At 41.0% G+C, this 14,809-nt stretch overlaps 1 protein-coding gene and 2 long non-coding RNA genes across 3 annotated transcripts in view; 1 reads left to right on the forward strand and 2 right to left on the reverse strand.

Annotated features, from left to right (window-relative positions):
• POU2AF2 (POU class 2 homeobox associating factor 2) overlaps nt 1–14,809 on the reverse strand; it is a 178,105-nt gene that overhangs the window by 101,006 nt on the left and 62,290 nt on the right. The window lies entirely within an intron of this gene.
• Nucleotides 9,486–10,655, reverse strand: LOC143933177 (uncharacterized). Its single transcript, XR_013263024.1, has 3 exons — nt 10,541–10,655; nt 9,780–9,958; nt 9,486–9,684 (listed from the first exon to the last, which is right to left on the reverse strand). It is a non-coding gene; the product is annotated as an uncharacterized LOC143933177 (long non-coding RNA).
• Nucleotides 11,746–12,885, forward strand: LOC143933178 (uncharacterized). The gene is made up of 3 exons (XR_013263025.1): nt 11,746–11,822; nt 12,413–12,591; nt 12,687–12,885. It is a non-coding gene; the product is annotated as an uncharacterized LOC143933178 (long non-coding RNA).

The raw sequence follows: 14,809 nt of genomic DNA on the forward strand, positions 1-14,809 counted from the left end.
ATTAACACCACTTAAGCTCTTAAACATTGATTAAGAAAGATTCAAGCCCCTTTATGGCATTTGTCCTCCAGGGAGTTGGCTAAAATTAATTCATCTATAATAGAACAAAAATTAAAAATGCTTATCAGCAAAGTGGCCCAGATTGTGATATTTAAGTTCTAGCCTCGAAACATTGAAGCCCCAAAACAAATCTCACCAGATTTTGTTGAAATTTCTTTTCTCTAAACTTCAGCTACCTGTTATATCAAAATATGTTTTCCAGTACCTAAAAGGGAAGGAGGACAAAAGCTATTTTTTCCCTACTTCTCCTGTGGGTCACTGGAGTGCACTCAATTCTGCATTTCAGTGAGCTGATAGCCCGCTGTCATCTGACGTCACTCTGCTAGTCCAGGCTATGGAGAAATTCTGACTTTAATGTTAGGATCCACCCAGATGCCTGAACTGGCAGTTGGCTCAGCCTCTCAGCAAGCCACTGAGAGCCTGAGCCATCTACTTCTGCCCCCTCCACAGCCCAGTGCTCCAGTGAGCCCTGGAGGGGCAGTGCAGGCTGTCCGTCACTGGCTCTCTGCTCACCGAAGACAGAGAAAAAACTTTTTTGGCTGTACTTCTATGGATCAGAAGTGTGCAGTCAGTTCTACACTGCTGTGACCTGTTTTTGGGTGTCACAGAGCTGGTCCAGACTCAACTTTATGGTTGGGATCCACCCAGAAGCCTGCACCGGCACTTGGCTCAGCCTCTCGGCAATCCGCCCAGAGCCTAAGCCAGCCCCTCCTGTCCCCTCCACAGCCCACTTCTCCAGTGAGCGCTGGAGGGGTAGAGCAGAGAGCCGATGACTGACAGCCATACTTCCCTGCTCAGCATGGTGGGGGAGAACTGTGAGATCACTATGTTTGATCGTTACGATATCTGTGCAGATCGATGCTGCATCCACACAGGTGAGTATAATGTTTTTTGTTTTTTGTTTTCTACAGGCCATATTTCTCTTTTAAGGCTTTTAAAGCATGCCCATTCCATTATTTAATAACTTATTTAAAAAAAAAAAAAAACATTCCGGACTTTTTCATACCATGTCCATTGAGCTATGGTTTTCTGCACACCATCACACGTGTTGGATTTTTATACCCATAGAAAAAAAAAAGGTTATTGTCTCTAAGCAGCAGGTTATAGTTAGTTATAGTAATATGATAAGAGATGAGAGTTAAGAGATAAGGTATATGCTATTTTTGTCTTATCGAGATACCACATTTAGTGTAATTTAAAGAAAAATGTGTTCAGGTAGATACAATAGCTGGAACACACATTATTAAATTCTCCCACAGAAATTAAAGAATTGTTGGATAAATATGTGTTATAAATATGTGTTATAGTTGGATATATGTGTGTGTGTATATATATATATATATATATATATATATGTATATGTACTATCTGATTGTGACATGTGAAAAAGCCCTTGGAAATAGTAAATAAAAATCATGTTGAAGTAAAAATTGCATAAACACATTGGTATAGATAAATGTCAGTTTTAACATCCACAAGAATGTTTTGCCTTAGGGATTTAAAAGGCTTAAGAATGCTATTGCACACAAGTCGCAGCTGCCGTGTGTGGGAATAAAGGTAAATAAGCCTTTTATAAGGAGGTTATAAAGCATCATACAAGTTATTTTTCTTCAGCTGTAGTTTGTTTGATGAGGAATCTTCCAATAACACTGGCAGACAGTCTGAATTGTTGCTCTATACATTGTGGTAAAAGTGGGTAATGAATGGTGTACCGTCTTTGTTAAAGAAAAGGTTTTCCACTAAAACATACTAAGCTATATTAGTATATCTGTGTAGCTTACAATGCTTTTGACAATTATGCTGTGGGATAAAGAAACAATATAAGAGCCGCACTAGCACAAATTCCATATTTGTATATCAAGGACACAAAGGGATGTTTTATAATGTTTGCACACGCCCCAACACAATGCAAACTTCAGCTACTATAAATATTTATGAGAAATGTTACTTTGATAATGACTTCCCCTTCTGGTCATTTTTGCCTTGATCCCATCATCAGAATAGATTGTTTAGATACAATAGCCTTTGTCAATGAGTCTACAGGCAAGCTTCAACTTGGCCTAACAACCTGCAATCAGCTTGAAAGGTGGTGACACCACCAAATGAAATGCTTAAAAATATTTGCTTAATGTTTAAGGTAGATATTAACATTATGTTGCTTTCAAAAAGTAGAGTGTAGCATGAATGTGGTTTATCTGTAAACGTAAAGTAGAACTATAGCAAAAACATTTTTTTTTTTTCATTTTGGATAGAGTAGAAACATTTTATAACCCCTGTAAAGTTTATTTTTGCCATCTTTGTTCCATTGGTGAGATTTACCTTCACTTCCTGTCCCATGGCCAAAACAGGAAGTGAGAGGAAATCCCTGAAAATGAAAGTCATTTCAGTAAGGTCGCCAAAACTAGTGGACCCATTAGAAAATGTCCTCTCTATTACTTTTCTTGGGAAAACCCAAAATTTGGGATTTTTCTTTTACGTTCACTTTTAATGATAATGGTAAACAGGACAAATAGAGAGGGTGAATCTCTGGGGACACAGCGAGCCATAAAGACTGACAAGGAGTCTTAGCCCTTGTACACACGGTCGGAGAATCCATCGGAATGTGTCCTATCGGACCGCGTCGTCGGATAATCTGACTGTGTGTGGTATGCATGGGACTGATTCCGTCAAAATATCCGTCGGACCCAATTTTCCAACATGTTGGAAATATTTTCTGACCAACTGGGCCGGTCGGACATACTCCGATCATGTGTAGAGAATTTTGATCGGACCAAGTGCCACGCATGCTCAGATCAAATTCCTACATCAAAGCTATTGTCTATTAGCCTGAATGTAGTCCCATCGTAACGAAATTACGTCATCACGTTCTGAAAGATCTGATTTTTCGACAACTTAGTCCGACCGTGTGTATACAACAGTTTCTGACAAGATCCGACGGACAAAATCCGACGGGCAAAATCCGACGGATTTGGTTGTGGAAATCTCCGACCGTGTGTACAGAGGCTTATTCCTCTCCACTCTATGCAAAACTAAAAAACGTTTTGCCTTTATTTATACTTTAAGCAATTTAGGGATTTTTTATATGGTAATTAGCAATGACCAAATAATTTAAAATACATTCTGGATAAGCATTCTAAATTACCAAAACTGAGAGATTTAACACTTGCCCCTCATTCTTTCAGAAACCATGTCTGGAACTCGATTTCACTCTGTGGTATTAGCCTTAAAAAAACAAACAAAAAAATCCCAAAAAAACAAAAGAAACTACATTGTATAATACAAAGACGTTAATGGGACCCCTGCGTAACCCATGTCTTCATTGACCGCATAGTAATTCCCTATTGCTTCCATCATTTTCTAGTCATTTAATCTGTTTCTCAGAAGGCTTAAAATAAATACTGCACAGTTCTACTGTATCTCACAGAAGTGAGTACACCCCTCATATTTTTGTAAATATTTTATTATACCTTTTCATGTGACAACTCTGAAGAAATTACGCTTTGCTACAATGTAAAATAGTGAGTGTACAGCTTGTGTAACAGTGTAAATTTGCTGTCCCCTCAAAATAACTCAACACACAACCATTAATTTCTAAACCACTGGCAACAAAAGTGAGTACACCCCTAAAGTGAAAATGTCCAAATTGGGCCCCAATTGTCAATATTTTGTGTAGCTACCATTATTTTTCAGCACTGCCAAAACCCTCTTGGGCATGTAGTTCACCAGAGCTTCCCAGGTTGCCACTGGAGTCCTCTTTCACTCCTCCATGACGACATCACTGAGCTGGTGGATGTTAGAGACCTTGCGATCCTCCACCTTCCGTTTGAGGATGCCCTATAGATGCTCAATAGGCTTTAGGTCTGGAGACATGCTTAGTGCTTAGCCAGTCCATTAACTTTACCCTCAGCTTCTTTAGCAAGGCAGTGGTCATCTTGAAAGTGTGTTTGGGGTCGTTATCATGCTGGAATACTGCCCTGCATCTCAGTTTCCAAAGGGAGGAGATCATCATCTGCTCCAGTATGTCACAGTACATGTTGGCATTCATGGTTCCCTCAGTGAACTGTAGCTCTCCAGTGTTGGCAGCCCCAGACCATGACACTCCCACCACCATGCTTGACCGTAGGCAAGACACACGTTTCTTTGTACTCCTCACCTGGCTGCCGCCACACACACTGACCAGTATGAAAGAATGAGAGGGATAACACCAAATTTAACACACCTGCTCCCCATTCACACCTGAGACCTTGTAACACTAACGATTCCCATGACACCGGGTAGAGAAAATGGCTAATGGGCCAAATTTGGACATTTTCACTTAGGGGTGTACTCACTTGTGTTGCCAGAGGTTTAGACATTAATTGCTGTGTGTTGAGTTATTTTGAGGGGGCAGCACATTTGCACTGTTATACACACTGTACATGCACTTTCATTGTAGCAAAGTGTAATTTCTTCAGTGTTGTCACATGAAAAGATATAATAAAATATATATATTTTTTTTATATAATATAAAATGTGAGGGGTGTACTCACTTTTGTGAGATACTGTAGACTATTGAAAAACACAACCCATTTCATAAAGGTTTCATATATTGATGACATATCTAATTAGTGATTTAACCCATTGAGTTGTGGAGTTGCCAATGTTAGAATAATTGTTTATAATTGTTATGAATCATGCTGCTTCTCTCTTTCTTACTCTTCCTAATCTTTAGATGGTATATTGACCCCCTCCTCTCTTTGTCATTTGGAATTTGGTAATCACTATCCTTACTATCTTTGTTGTCACATATCCCTACCAGAAATTCAAAAATGTTGTAAAAGCTACTGGAACAACATGGTCTACTTTTCATATACTTTTCCACTATATAATGAACATTTTAATAAGCATCTGAAAAAAAAGCCAGAGATTTACACAATCAATTAGCTGTTTAATATATTCTGTAAATCCTGGGTTTGCGAAAAAATTATTTTATATTTTTTTGTGAGGGGTAGAGAGTATGGTAACAAAGGGAATTAAATTTGAAATGCACAAATTTGCACATTCACCTAGCGTTTACACCAATTTGCTCATCACTAGAGGGTACATTTTTCTTACTAAGTATACTACACACTGTTTGGATATATGAATGCCTCTATAAAAAGTACAGATTATAAATGCTGGTAATAGAGCATAACCAGGTGAATTAATTTTTAACCGATGTGGCCAATGAAATTTTTATTGAGCATGTACAGGGGTAGAGTAAGGAAAATGTTCTTTACATAGGATCTCCGCCACTCAGATAACACCAATTGATAACTTGCTATCAGGTTAGATGGCTGAATCCAGCTTTGTGATATGGTAATGGTAATAAAAGACAGTATTTTGCACTCATAAAGAAAAATAACAAAGTACAAAATATTCTTTTAACCACTTCAATACCAGGCACTTTCACCCCCCTTCCTGCCCAGGTCAATTTTCAGCTTTCAGCGCTGTTGCACTTTGAATGACAATTGCGCGGTAATGCAGCACTGTGCCCATATAATTTTAAAAAATGTTCACACAAATAGAGCTTTGTTTTGGTTGTATGTAATCACCACTGGGTTTTTATTATTTTTTTTGCTAAATACATTTTTGAAATATAAACATGTATTTCTTTGTTTATGTTATGTGTACACAAATTATGGCATACATATATATACACATTATATATATATATATATATATATATATATGAAAACTGATCACTCCTGATGTACTGACGGCCTATCTCATGTCTTGAGGCCCAAAAATGACAGTACAAATATCCCCCCAAATGACCCCCTTTTGGTAAGTAGACAGCCCAATGTATTTAGTAAGAGGCATGGCGAGTTTTTCGAAGTTGTAATTTTTTTTTTTTTTTTTTTTTATCCATAAAAGTTTTATTTTTCATAAAGGAAAAAAATACAGATTGTGTTACATAGTATGCCAGAGGTACAGTCAGGTAGATAACAAATAAGTAACCATCCCATACATAAAAAACTATGAAGCAAACTTGTTACTGGGTATGTGGTCTAATGAACACGCAAAACATTTCGACTGGAAAAGTAAAAAGATCCCCTAACCCCAAGAGCTCTGGCTAAAAAAGTGAGTGTAAACTTCGGAGGGGAGAGAGGAGAGAAGGTGATTCCTAGATGTCTGCCTTTGCGCCGAAAAGAATTCTATCCGAAGTCAGGGGAGAGAAAAAGGCACCTTGGCGCTTGGCGTATTCGGGGTCTGATTGGTCCTTTCCTTGGAATAGGGTGAGCTTTCCTGGGTATAGCGTGTGCCGAATGGCCTCAGATTTACCTGGTAATTAGAGCGGTCGTGTCAGTCTTCCGTGTATGGGGAAGGGGGGTAAGCATCTGGCGTCAAGTCATAAAGCACGAGGGTACTGTCGGGGGGTCTGGGATGGGAGGGGAAGGAAAAGGGGGAGGGGACAGGGGGGAAGGGGAGCACATAAGAGGGGTCAAAGAGAGGGAAAGAGGAGAGGGAATAAGGACCCTTGTGGTCCACCCTCTGACTCCCACCAAGACAAGTCTTTCATAGGGGCTGGGTATGGTAGCTCCAGTTCCGGGTGTGAGAAGCCCCATTAGCTTTGGGGCTGATATGAGGGTGATATGAGGGGCCCCCTCCAGTCCCGGACGCGTCATCATGTCAGGGGGTCATAGGATCAGTTTCATTCAGAGGCTTGGGCGTTCCTGGAATCATGTGTGATTGGGCTTGTAGGGGACCCGATATCCGCCGAGGAGCGGAATTGGGTCCAGCATTCCCATGTACGCGCGTATTTGTGGGGGGAGTCTCGAGCAATATGGATGAGCTCCTCCATTTCCGCTATCTTCCCTACCCTGGAAGTTGTAATTTTGTGTCACACTTTTAAAAAAAAAAATGAAATTCAAAAGAAAAATGTTTACAATGTTTTTTTTTTCCCATACAGTCACCAGTGCAGTACAACATCAACATATAACAGGTGTAATTGGTGTTTAGGGACACTGATTTGTGACAGTATGTAAAAAAAAAAAACATTTTTTTTTTTTTATTTTTTATTAATTTTTATTATTTATTTTTTTACACTTTTTAATATTTTTTTTTACCACACTGACCAGAGAAAAACAGTATTACTAATTATTAATAACTCTGTACTCCTCTAGGGAAGTGATCACTGTTATAAGCAATCATTTTTACTGAATTAAATCAAGCCATTTAGTGTTTACTATTGTGGTTAGCTGTGATTGGCCACAGCTATTCACATGATACAGACTGGCTGTGATTGGACCTGTCTGTACCATGTTAACACTGTGACCAATCACAGAGATCAACAGAATAGTACACAATAGATAGCATGAATGAAAGCCATTTATTGTGTATTATTGTCATGTGATATGCTGTGGTTGGTCAGTCCACTGGACACAGCGGGTGACAGATTGTGCTGCAGCGTGGCCCATGGTGCATGAGCAAGTTGTGTTTTGGGAAGATGTCATATGACTTCCACCTGGAATGGTGACTGTCCCGCCCAGCCGTCATTTGTCTATAGGCCGGGTGGGGACTTGTTAAATAGCAGGCGAAAGGGTGAGCGTGTAAGCAAAAGTATTGTACACTGGGCCAGTTGAAGCCACTGGTCTAGTCAGCAGGCATAGTAGTCCATGAGGTACATTTGCTAGGACCATGAGGTAATCTAATTAGCCTGTCACTATCCTTTCAGCTGTTGCTAATGGAATTATTATGATGTCTCAGCTGGAAGATTGCTTTGCATTGTGATGTGGCTAAAAATATCTCCTTCATTACATTTGGAAGGCCCTTTGATCACAACCCATTCAAGTGAATGGGGCTGCACCGCAACTACAATTCAATGCAGATTGCCACGGTGCAACAGTGCAACTTTTTAGGAGTTAAAACAGGAGAGGATATAATGCCTCTTCACTGCTTGTCAAACACCATCTGAAAAGTGAACCACTGCAAATCACTTTTCAGAGGGCAATGCTAGTCTAAATGAATCCTTGCTGAGGTTTAATATTCAGTGTCAAGTGTTGTTGTACCTAGAGTCTCATTAGACATTAATCAGTGGGACAATTAAGTCTTCAGCTACAAGCTAACTTTGTTTATTTAAGTTCTTCTGGCTTACCCACTTGTACAGGACAACAGACAGGAATCTCAAAACCAGGCTGTTACTAACTTCTTCATATGTTCTGGACTAGTTGAGGCCTGTGTCTATAATTACTCCATCTAAGGATATACAAAGTCATGCACCTACAAATGGGGCAATTTGTCCATCAGTTACAGTACATTTGCACAAACAGTGTATCTTCTTGAGGAATGAGTAGTTATTATTTTAACATTCCTCAATCCTTAGGGGCCATGTAAAAATACTTTTCTAAGAATTTTTAAAGAGAAAAGGTTCCACGAGCCCATGCCACTATTTTTTGGGACACTTTCACTGAGAACTTGCCTCCTTTCACAGTTATACTGTGTTGTCTTTTTAACTCATAATGCCCTGGGAATCATGGGAGTCATGTATTAATATTGGTTTGTATTAATTCAATACTTTCACTATAAAAAACCATGTATAGATCTAGAGACTGTCCAAACAAATTTACTGAAATATAGGATGCATGGGTGCAAAACATTATTGAGTGCAAGAAACAAAATTTCATAATGAAACTCTTAAAGCGGTACCCGCCGGCATTTTTTTTTTTAATGTGTAAAGCAAAGTTATAATGTGCTAGTACCAAATCAGCCTGCCCATGTCCACCAATGCAGCCTGCCTGTGCCTAACAGAGCAGCCTGTGTACACTAATGCAGAATGTGTCCGCCAATGCAGTTTATGCCTGCCAATGGAGCCTGTGCCCACCAATGCAGCTTGTGCCCGCCAATGCAGCCTGTGCCCGCCAATGCAACCTGTGTCCACCAATGCAACCTGTGTCCACCAATGCAACCTGTGTCCACCAATGCAACCTGTGTCCACCAATGCAGCCTGTGTCCACCAATGCAGCCTGTTCCACTAATGCAGCTTGTATCCACCAATGCAGCCTGTGCCACTAATACAGCCTGTGCCACCAATTCAGCCTGTGTCCACCAATGCAGCCTATATCCACCAATGCATCCTACCTGTGCAGAGAAAGAGAGAGGAGAGCCGCCGCCCAGATAATCAAAGCGCGGGGAACATAACAGCTTTCATTTCAATAACTGTGTATTCCTCGCAGTGCGTTGTCACATACAGCCCCCCCTCTTGTCCGGGGAACTTTGATAGACAGATCACCCATCCCAGGATTGGACGGATGATCTGTCTATCAAGGTGCTCAGACAAAGTATGGGGCTGTATGTGGCTGCACGTGGCAGGGAATACACAGCTATTAAAATGACAAACAACAAAGGATTCGCCCTGGGACTTTAAATGAAGTGGGTACTGTTTCCGCCAGTAAACATATCAGTAATAAATATAATATATGGTTTATTCAAGTACAATTGTTTACATGGATAAATAACATCAACGGTTGCCAATATAAAATATATAAACAAGGAGTATTGGTACATAAATGTAGAAGTAGTACATGGTACACGGGCATCATACTACCCGACTAGTTTCGTGAGATCCAGCTCGCTCTTCAGGGGTGGATGTGTGTAACAATGTACCTAGGGCGAACAAAAATATATATGTTTGGCAATATAGCACAGTATTAGTTATAACAGCGCAGGGTAGGAGGGGTTGTAGGCCCCCCCATACTTACCACTGAGCTTGGCCATGGCTCCAGGTGTGCGGCCTCGAGACGGCAGCAGCGTATGCCTCCCCTGGGAGCTGAGGGGGCAGGATCAAATGGGACCCCATCCAGGGCCAAACGGAGAGCAGGCATGGCAAAGGTGTAGTGATGTATCCCTAGGGTCCTCATTGGTCGATAAAAAGTATAGGCTGTGAACATAAGTATGTTTGTCAGGCATCTGAAGTAGTAGAGTAAAATCAATAGATATTGGTATAAAGATATGTATGCATGAATGAAAGGCCTGAGCCAAAAGTTGTATGGCCATGAAGATGGTTAGAAACCTAGGACAACAGAGGGGTACTACCAGGTGACAAAGTGGACAAAGAGAGGGGGGAAAGAGGTGAACTGCAATTGTGTGGGTAGTGATGTATCCCTAGGAACCTCATTAGTCCATAAAGCGTATAAGCTATAAACAAATATGTTTATCAGGCATCTAAAGTAGTAAAGTAAAATCAATGAGTATAGGCATAAAGATATGTATAGCCAAGTAAAGCCTGAATCAAGGATGGTAGGGACATGGAGATGGTGGAAACCATAGGGTAGCAAGGGGGTACTGGCAGGTGACAAGGTAAGAAAAGAAAAAAAGAAAGATGGACTCGTGTGGAAAAATCATCAGTATCCAAAAAAATTAATAAATAAATAAGAATAAGTGCTCGTAAGATAAACAATGTGTGAGATATGCAAGTGTGCCTAGATAAGGTAAGTATCAAAAAGGTGAATATGGTAAGTACCTGAGTCAGGTGAATATCCTAAGTATAAAAGTAATGAGACACAGCAAGCAATCTCCACAGCTGTGTGTGTCCTCAGTGAAGAGTGAAATGAAATCCAAGCCATGCCTGACCTCCAATTTAACCCCAGAAGGCCCCAGCAGACTCCGCCCCCAACACCATGTGTGGATGGCTGACATGTGAGTGCAGGAGGCACCCACTGTCATAGGAAGGCACGCAAATGCAAGCGTACCCCCATGCCATCTGATGATATAGTGCGTCCAGCTATGCCGACGTCTGCAAAATCGCAGACGCCATGCTTCTGAAGCCTAAACATGGTGCCGATGTGTAGGTGTCCCCATCCGTCAGAAAGCAGATGGGGACAGCAGGAGACATGAAAAAGCCTCCCTTTATACACATCGCAGCTCCCAATGCGAGACAGAAATCGCTAGCGCCAACCGAGGAATCGCATACAGAGCCAGGGTATATAACAATACTGGAATAAAAATTGTGTTGGAGAATGAGTAACCTAGTATAGTATCAAAGTATAACAGTTATTTGTACATGTAAATACTGGCGGGGGTGACAACAGACCAGGTTTGGGCTAATGGGTGTCTTCCACCCGGGTTCAATATAGAGATAAAGGAAAAGGTCTGGTGTCCCCAGTAACACACTTCCATCCCTGTAATATATAACAAACAACAAAGGATTCGCCCTGGGACTTTAAATGAAGTGGGTACTGTTTCCGCCAGTAAACATATCAGTAATAAATATAATATATGGTTTATTCAAGTACAATTGTTTACATGGATAAATAACATCAACGGTTGCCAATATAAAATATATAAACAAGGAGTATTGGTACATAAATGTAGAAGTAGTACATGGTACACGGGCATCATACTACCCGACTAGTTTCGTGAGATCCAGCTCGCTCTTCAGGGGTGGATGTGTGTAACAATGTACCTAGGATGAACAAAAATATATATGTTTGGCAATATAGCACAGTATTAGTTATAACAGCGCAGGGTAGGAGGGGTTGTAGGCCCCCCCATACTTACCACTGAGCTTGGCCATGGCTCCAGGTGTGCGGCCTCGAGACGGCAGCAGCGTGTGCCTCCTGCACTCACATGTCAGCCATCCACACAGGGTGTTGGGGGCGGAGTCTGCTGGGGCCTTCTGGGGTTAAATTGGAGGTCAGGCATGGCTTGAATTTCATTTCACTCTTCACTGAGGACACACACAGCTGTGGAGATTGCTTGCTGTGTCTCATTACTTTTATACTTAGGATATTCACCTGACTCAGGTACTTACCATATTCACCTTTTTGATACTTACCTTATCTAGGCACACTTGCATATCTCACACATTGTTTATCTTACGAGCACTTATTCTTATTTATTTATTTATTTATTTATTTTTTTGGATACTGATGATTTTTCCACACGAGTCCATCTTTCTTTTTTTCTTTTCTTACCTTGTCACCTGCCAGTACCCCCTTGCTACCCTATGGTTTCCACCATCTCCATGTCCCTACCATCCTTGATTCAGGCTTTACTTGGCTATACATATCTTTATGCCTATACTCATTGATTTTACTTTACTACTTTAGATGCCTGATAAACATATTTGTTTATAGCTTATACGCTTTATGGACTAATGAGGTTCCTAGGGATACATCACTACCCACACAATTGCAGTTCACCTCTTTCCCCCCTCTCTTTGTCCACTTTGTCACCTGGTAGTACCCCTCTGTTGTCCTAGGTTTCTAACCATCTTCATGGCCCTACAACTTTTGGCTCAGGCCTTTCATTCATGCATACATATCTTTATACCAATATCTATTGATTTTACTCTACTACTTCAGATGCCTGACAAACATACTTATGTTCACAGCCTATACTTTTTATCGACCAATGAGGACCCTAGGGATACATCACTACACCTTTGCCATGCCTGCTCTCCGTTTGGCCCTGGATGGGGTCCCATTTGATCCTGCCCCCTCAGCTCCCAGGGGAGGCATACGCTGCTGCCGTCTCGAGGCCGCACACCTGGAGCCATGGCCAAGCTCAGTGGTAAGTATGGGGGGGCCTACAACCCCTCCTACCCTGCGCTGTTATAACTAATACTGTGCTATATTGCCAAACATATATATTTTTGTTCATCCTAGGTACATTGTTACACACATCCACCCCTGAAGAGCGAGCTGGATCTCACGAAACTAGTCGGGTAGTATGATGCCCGTGTACCATGTACTACTTCTACATTTATGTACCAATACTCCTTGTTTATATATTTTATATTGGCAACCGTTGATGTTATTTATCCATGTAAACAATTGTACTTGAATAAACCATATATTATATTTATTACTGATATGTTTACTGGCGGAAACAGTACCCACTTCATTTAAAGTCCCAGGGCGAATCCTTTGTTGTTTGTTATATATTACAGGGATGGAAGTGTGTTACTGGGGACACCAGACCTTTTCCTTTAACAGCTATTAAAATGAAAGCTGTTATGTCCCCTACGGTCTGATCACTTGGTGGCGGCTCTCCTCTCTCTTCCCCTCCGATCACTGGGAGAATGGCTCCCATACAACCCTTCTACCAGCGGTGCTTTCCCCCTCGCTCCCAGGCAGCCCTTCTTCGCCAGTCCTCAAAATCCCCTTGCAAAATGCGAGCAGGCGAGTGGAATTTTTGAGGGCTGGCCTTATTATAGGCTTATAATTCTTGAATGGGAGTTTACTCCCACTTTATGTTTCTGTACTGAAGGGGAAGAAAACAGCTTGGATGGGTGTGCTAGGGACATTATATCCATCTATGCATTTTAACCTTCATGATATTCTACTATAAGTTGGATTGACCATGGTGGACCTGAGTCTGATTGATTCACCACTGTTTCCTTTCGTATGAAAGATGACTACTTTGTACATTTAAGCTAGGGAATGTGCATATGGTTACTATGTCTTGTATTTCCCCTGAAAAACTCTATAAAAAAAGAAAATATATTTATCTTTGTAAACCAAATAATAAACATGCAATGCAAGTGTCAAGATAAAACCAGGAGTGAGTGGGTCTGGATAATACTTCCACTTATATTCTATCAAACATTTTTAACATCACAGTCATCATGATCCAGTCAGGGAAGAGCTAATAATATACAGAACATTTTAACAATATATTGTCAATAGATGCCAAAATGTTTAATCTGCTCCCTTGACAATGGGGGTCAATTACCTCCAAAGTGTGGTGTTACTAGACACGGATTATGTGGCTTCATCTGAGCTTGCACTGTCTAAAGGTAAACGTTCTACCTAGAATCTGAGATATATGTGTTTTTCAATGTTTTGAAGTTCAGGAAGATGTAAAAACCCTTAAATCCCATCATGTGTACTGCACAATTATAAAACTTTCTGAAAATGCCTGTTTGCACAGAAAGAAGGTGTTTCAGGCTTGCTGGCTTTATTGAAAATGATGTGATAGTTCTCAATATTTGGGTCTTTCTAAGGTGGTACTGGCCTAGTAGGTGTAAGGCTTGAGAGTTTGGTGTCTACCCATAGTAAAGCAATGACTGCTACTATTACTTTTCCTTTTAGATTCATAATTTCTAACCCAGCAATGCATTGGCTATGAGTTTTTGAAGATAATTTCTCAAATATTACTTTAGCTAATTAGAAAAGATACAGCAGCCAGCCCCTTTCATCTGAATAGACAGGCTGGGAGGCTGGGAGCTCTACTGTGATCTCTAAGCCCTTGTACACACGGTCGGAGATTCCGTCGGAATGTTTCCTATCGGACCGTTTTGTCGGATATTCCGACTGTGTGTGGTCTGCATTGGACTGTTTCCGTCGGAATATCCGACAGACCAATTTTTCCAACTTGCCGGTAAAATTTTCCGACAAAATGCTCTGATCGGACATACTCCGATCATGTGTAGCCTACTCCGACGGACAAAGTGGCACGCATGCTCAGATCAAATTCCTAGACCAAAGCTATTGGCTACTAGCCTGAACGTAGTCCCGTCGTTACGAAATAACGTCATCACGTTATGTACAGTCGGATTTTCCGACAACTTAGTCCGACCGTGTGTATGCAACATCACTTCTGGACCTCTTCCGGAATTAATCAGTCAAAATTACTCCGATGGATTTGGTTGTCGGAATCTCCGACCGTGTGTACAAGGGCTAAGGTATACACACGGAGATCTGCAATTACATTTTGGACATATCTGAAGGTGCCCTTTTAGGCTTGGGGGGGCTATGGCTCTTGTATGTTCCAGTTCAACCCCAGA

Source organism: Lithobates pipiens, unplaced genomic scaffold, assembly GCF_037356315.1.
Source record: "Lithobates pipiens isolate NorthernLeopardFrog02 unplaced genomic scaffold, aLitPip1_a1.2 Scaffold_27, whole genome shotgun sequence".
Classification (NCBI taxonomy): domain Eukaryota; kingdom Metazoa; phylum Chordata; class Amphibia; order Anura; family Ranidae; genus Lithobates; species Lithobates pipiens.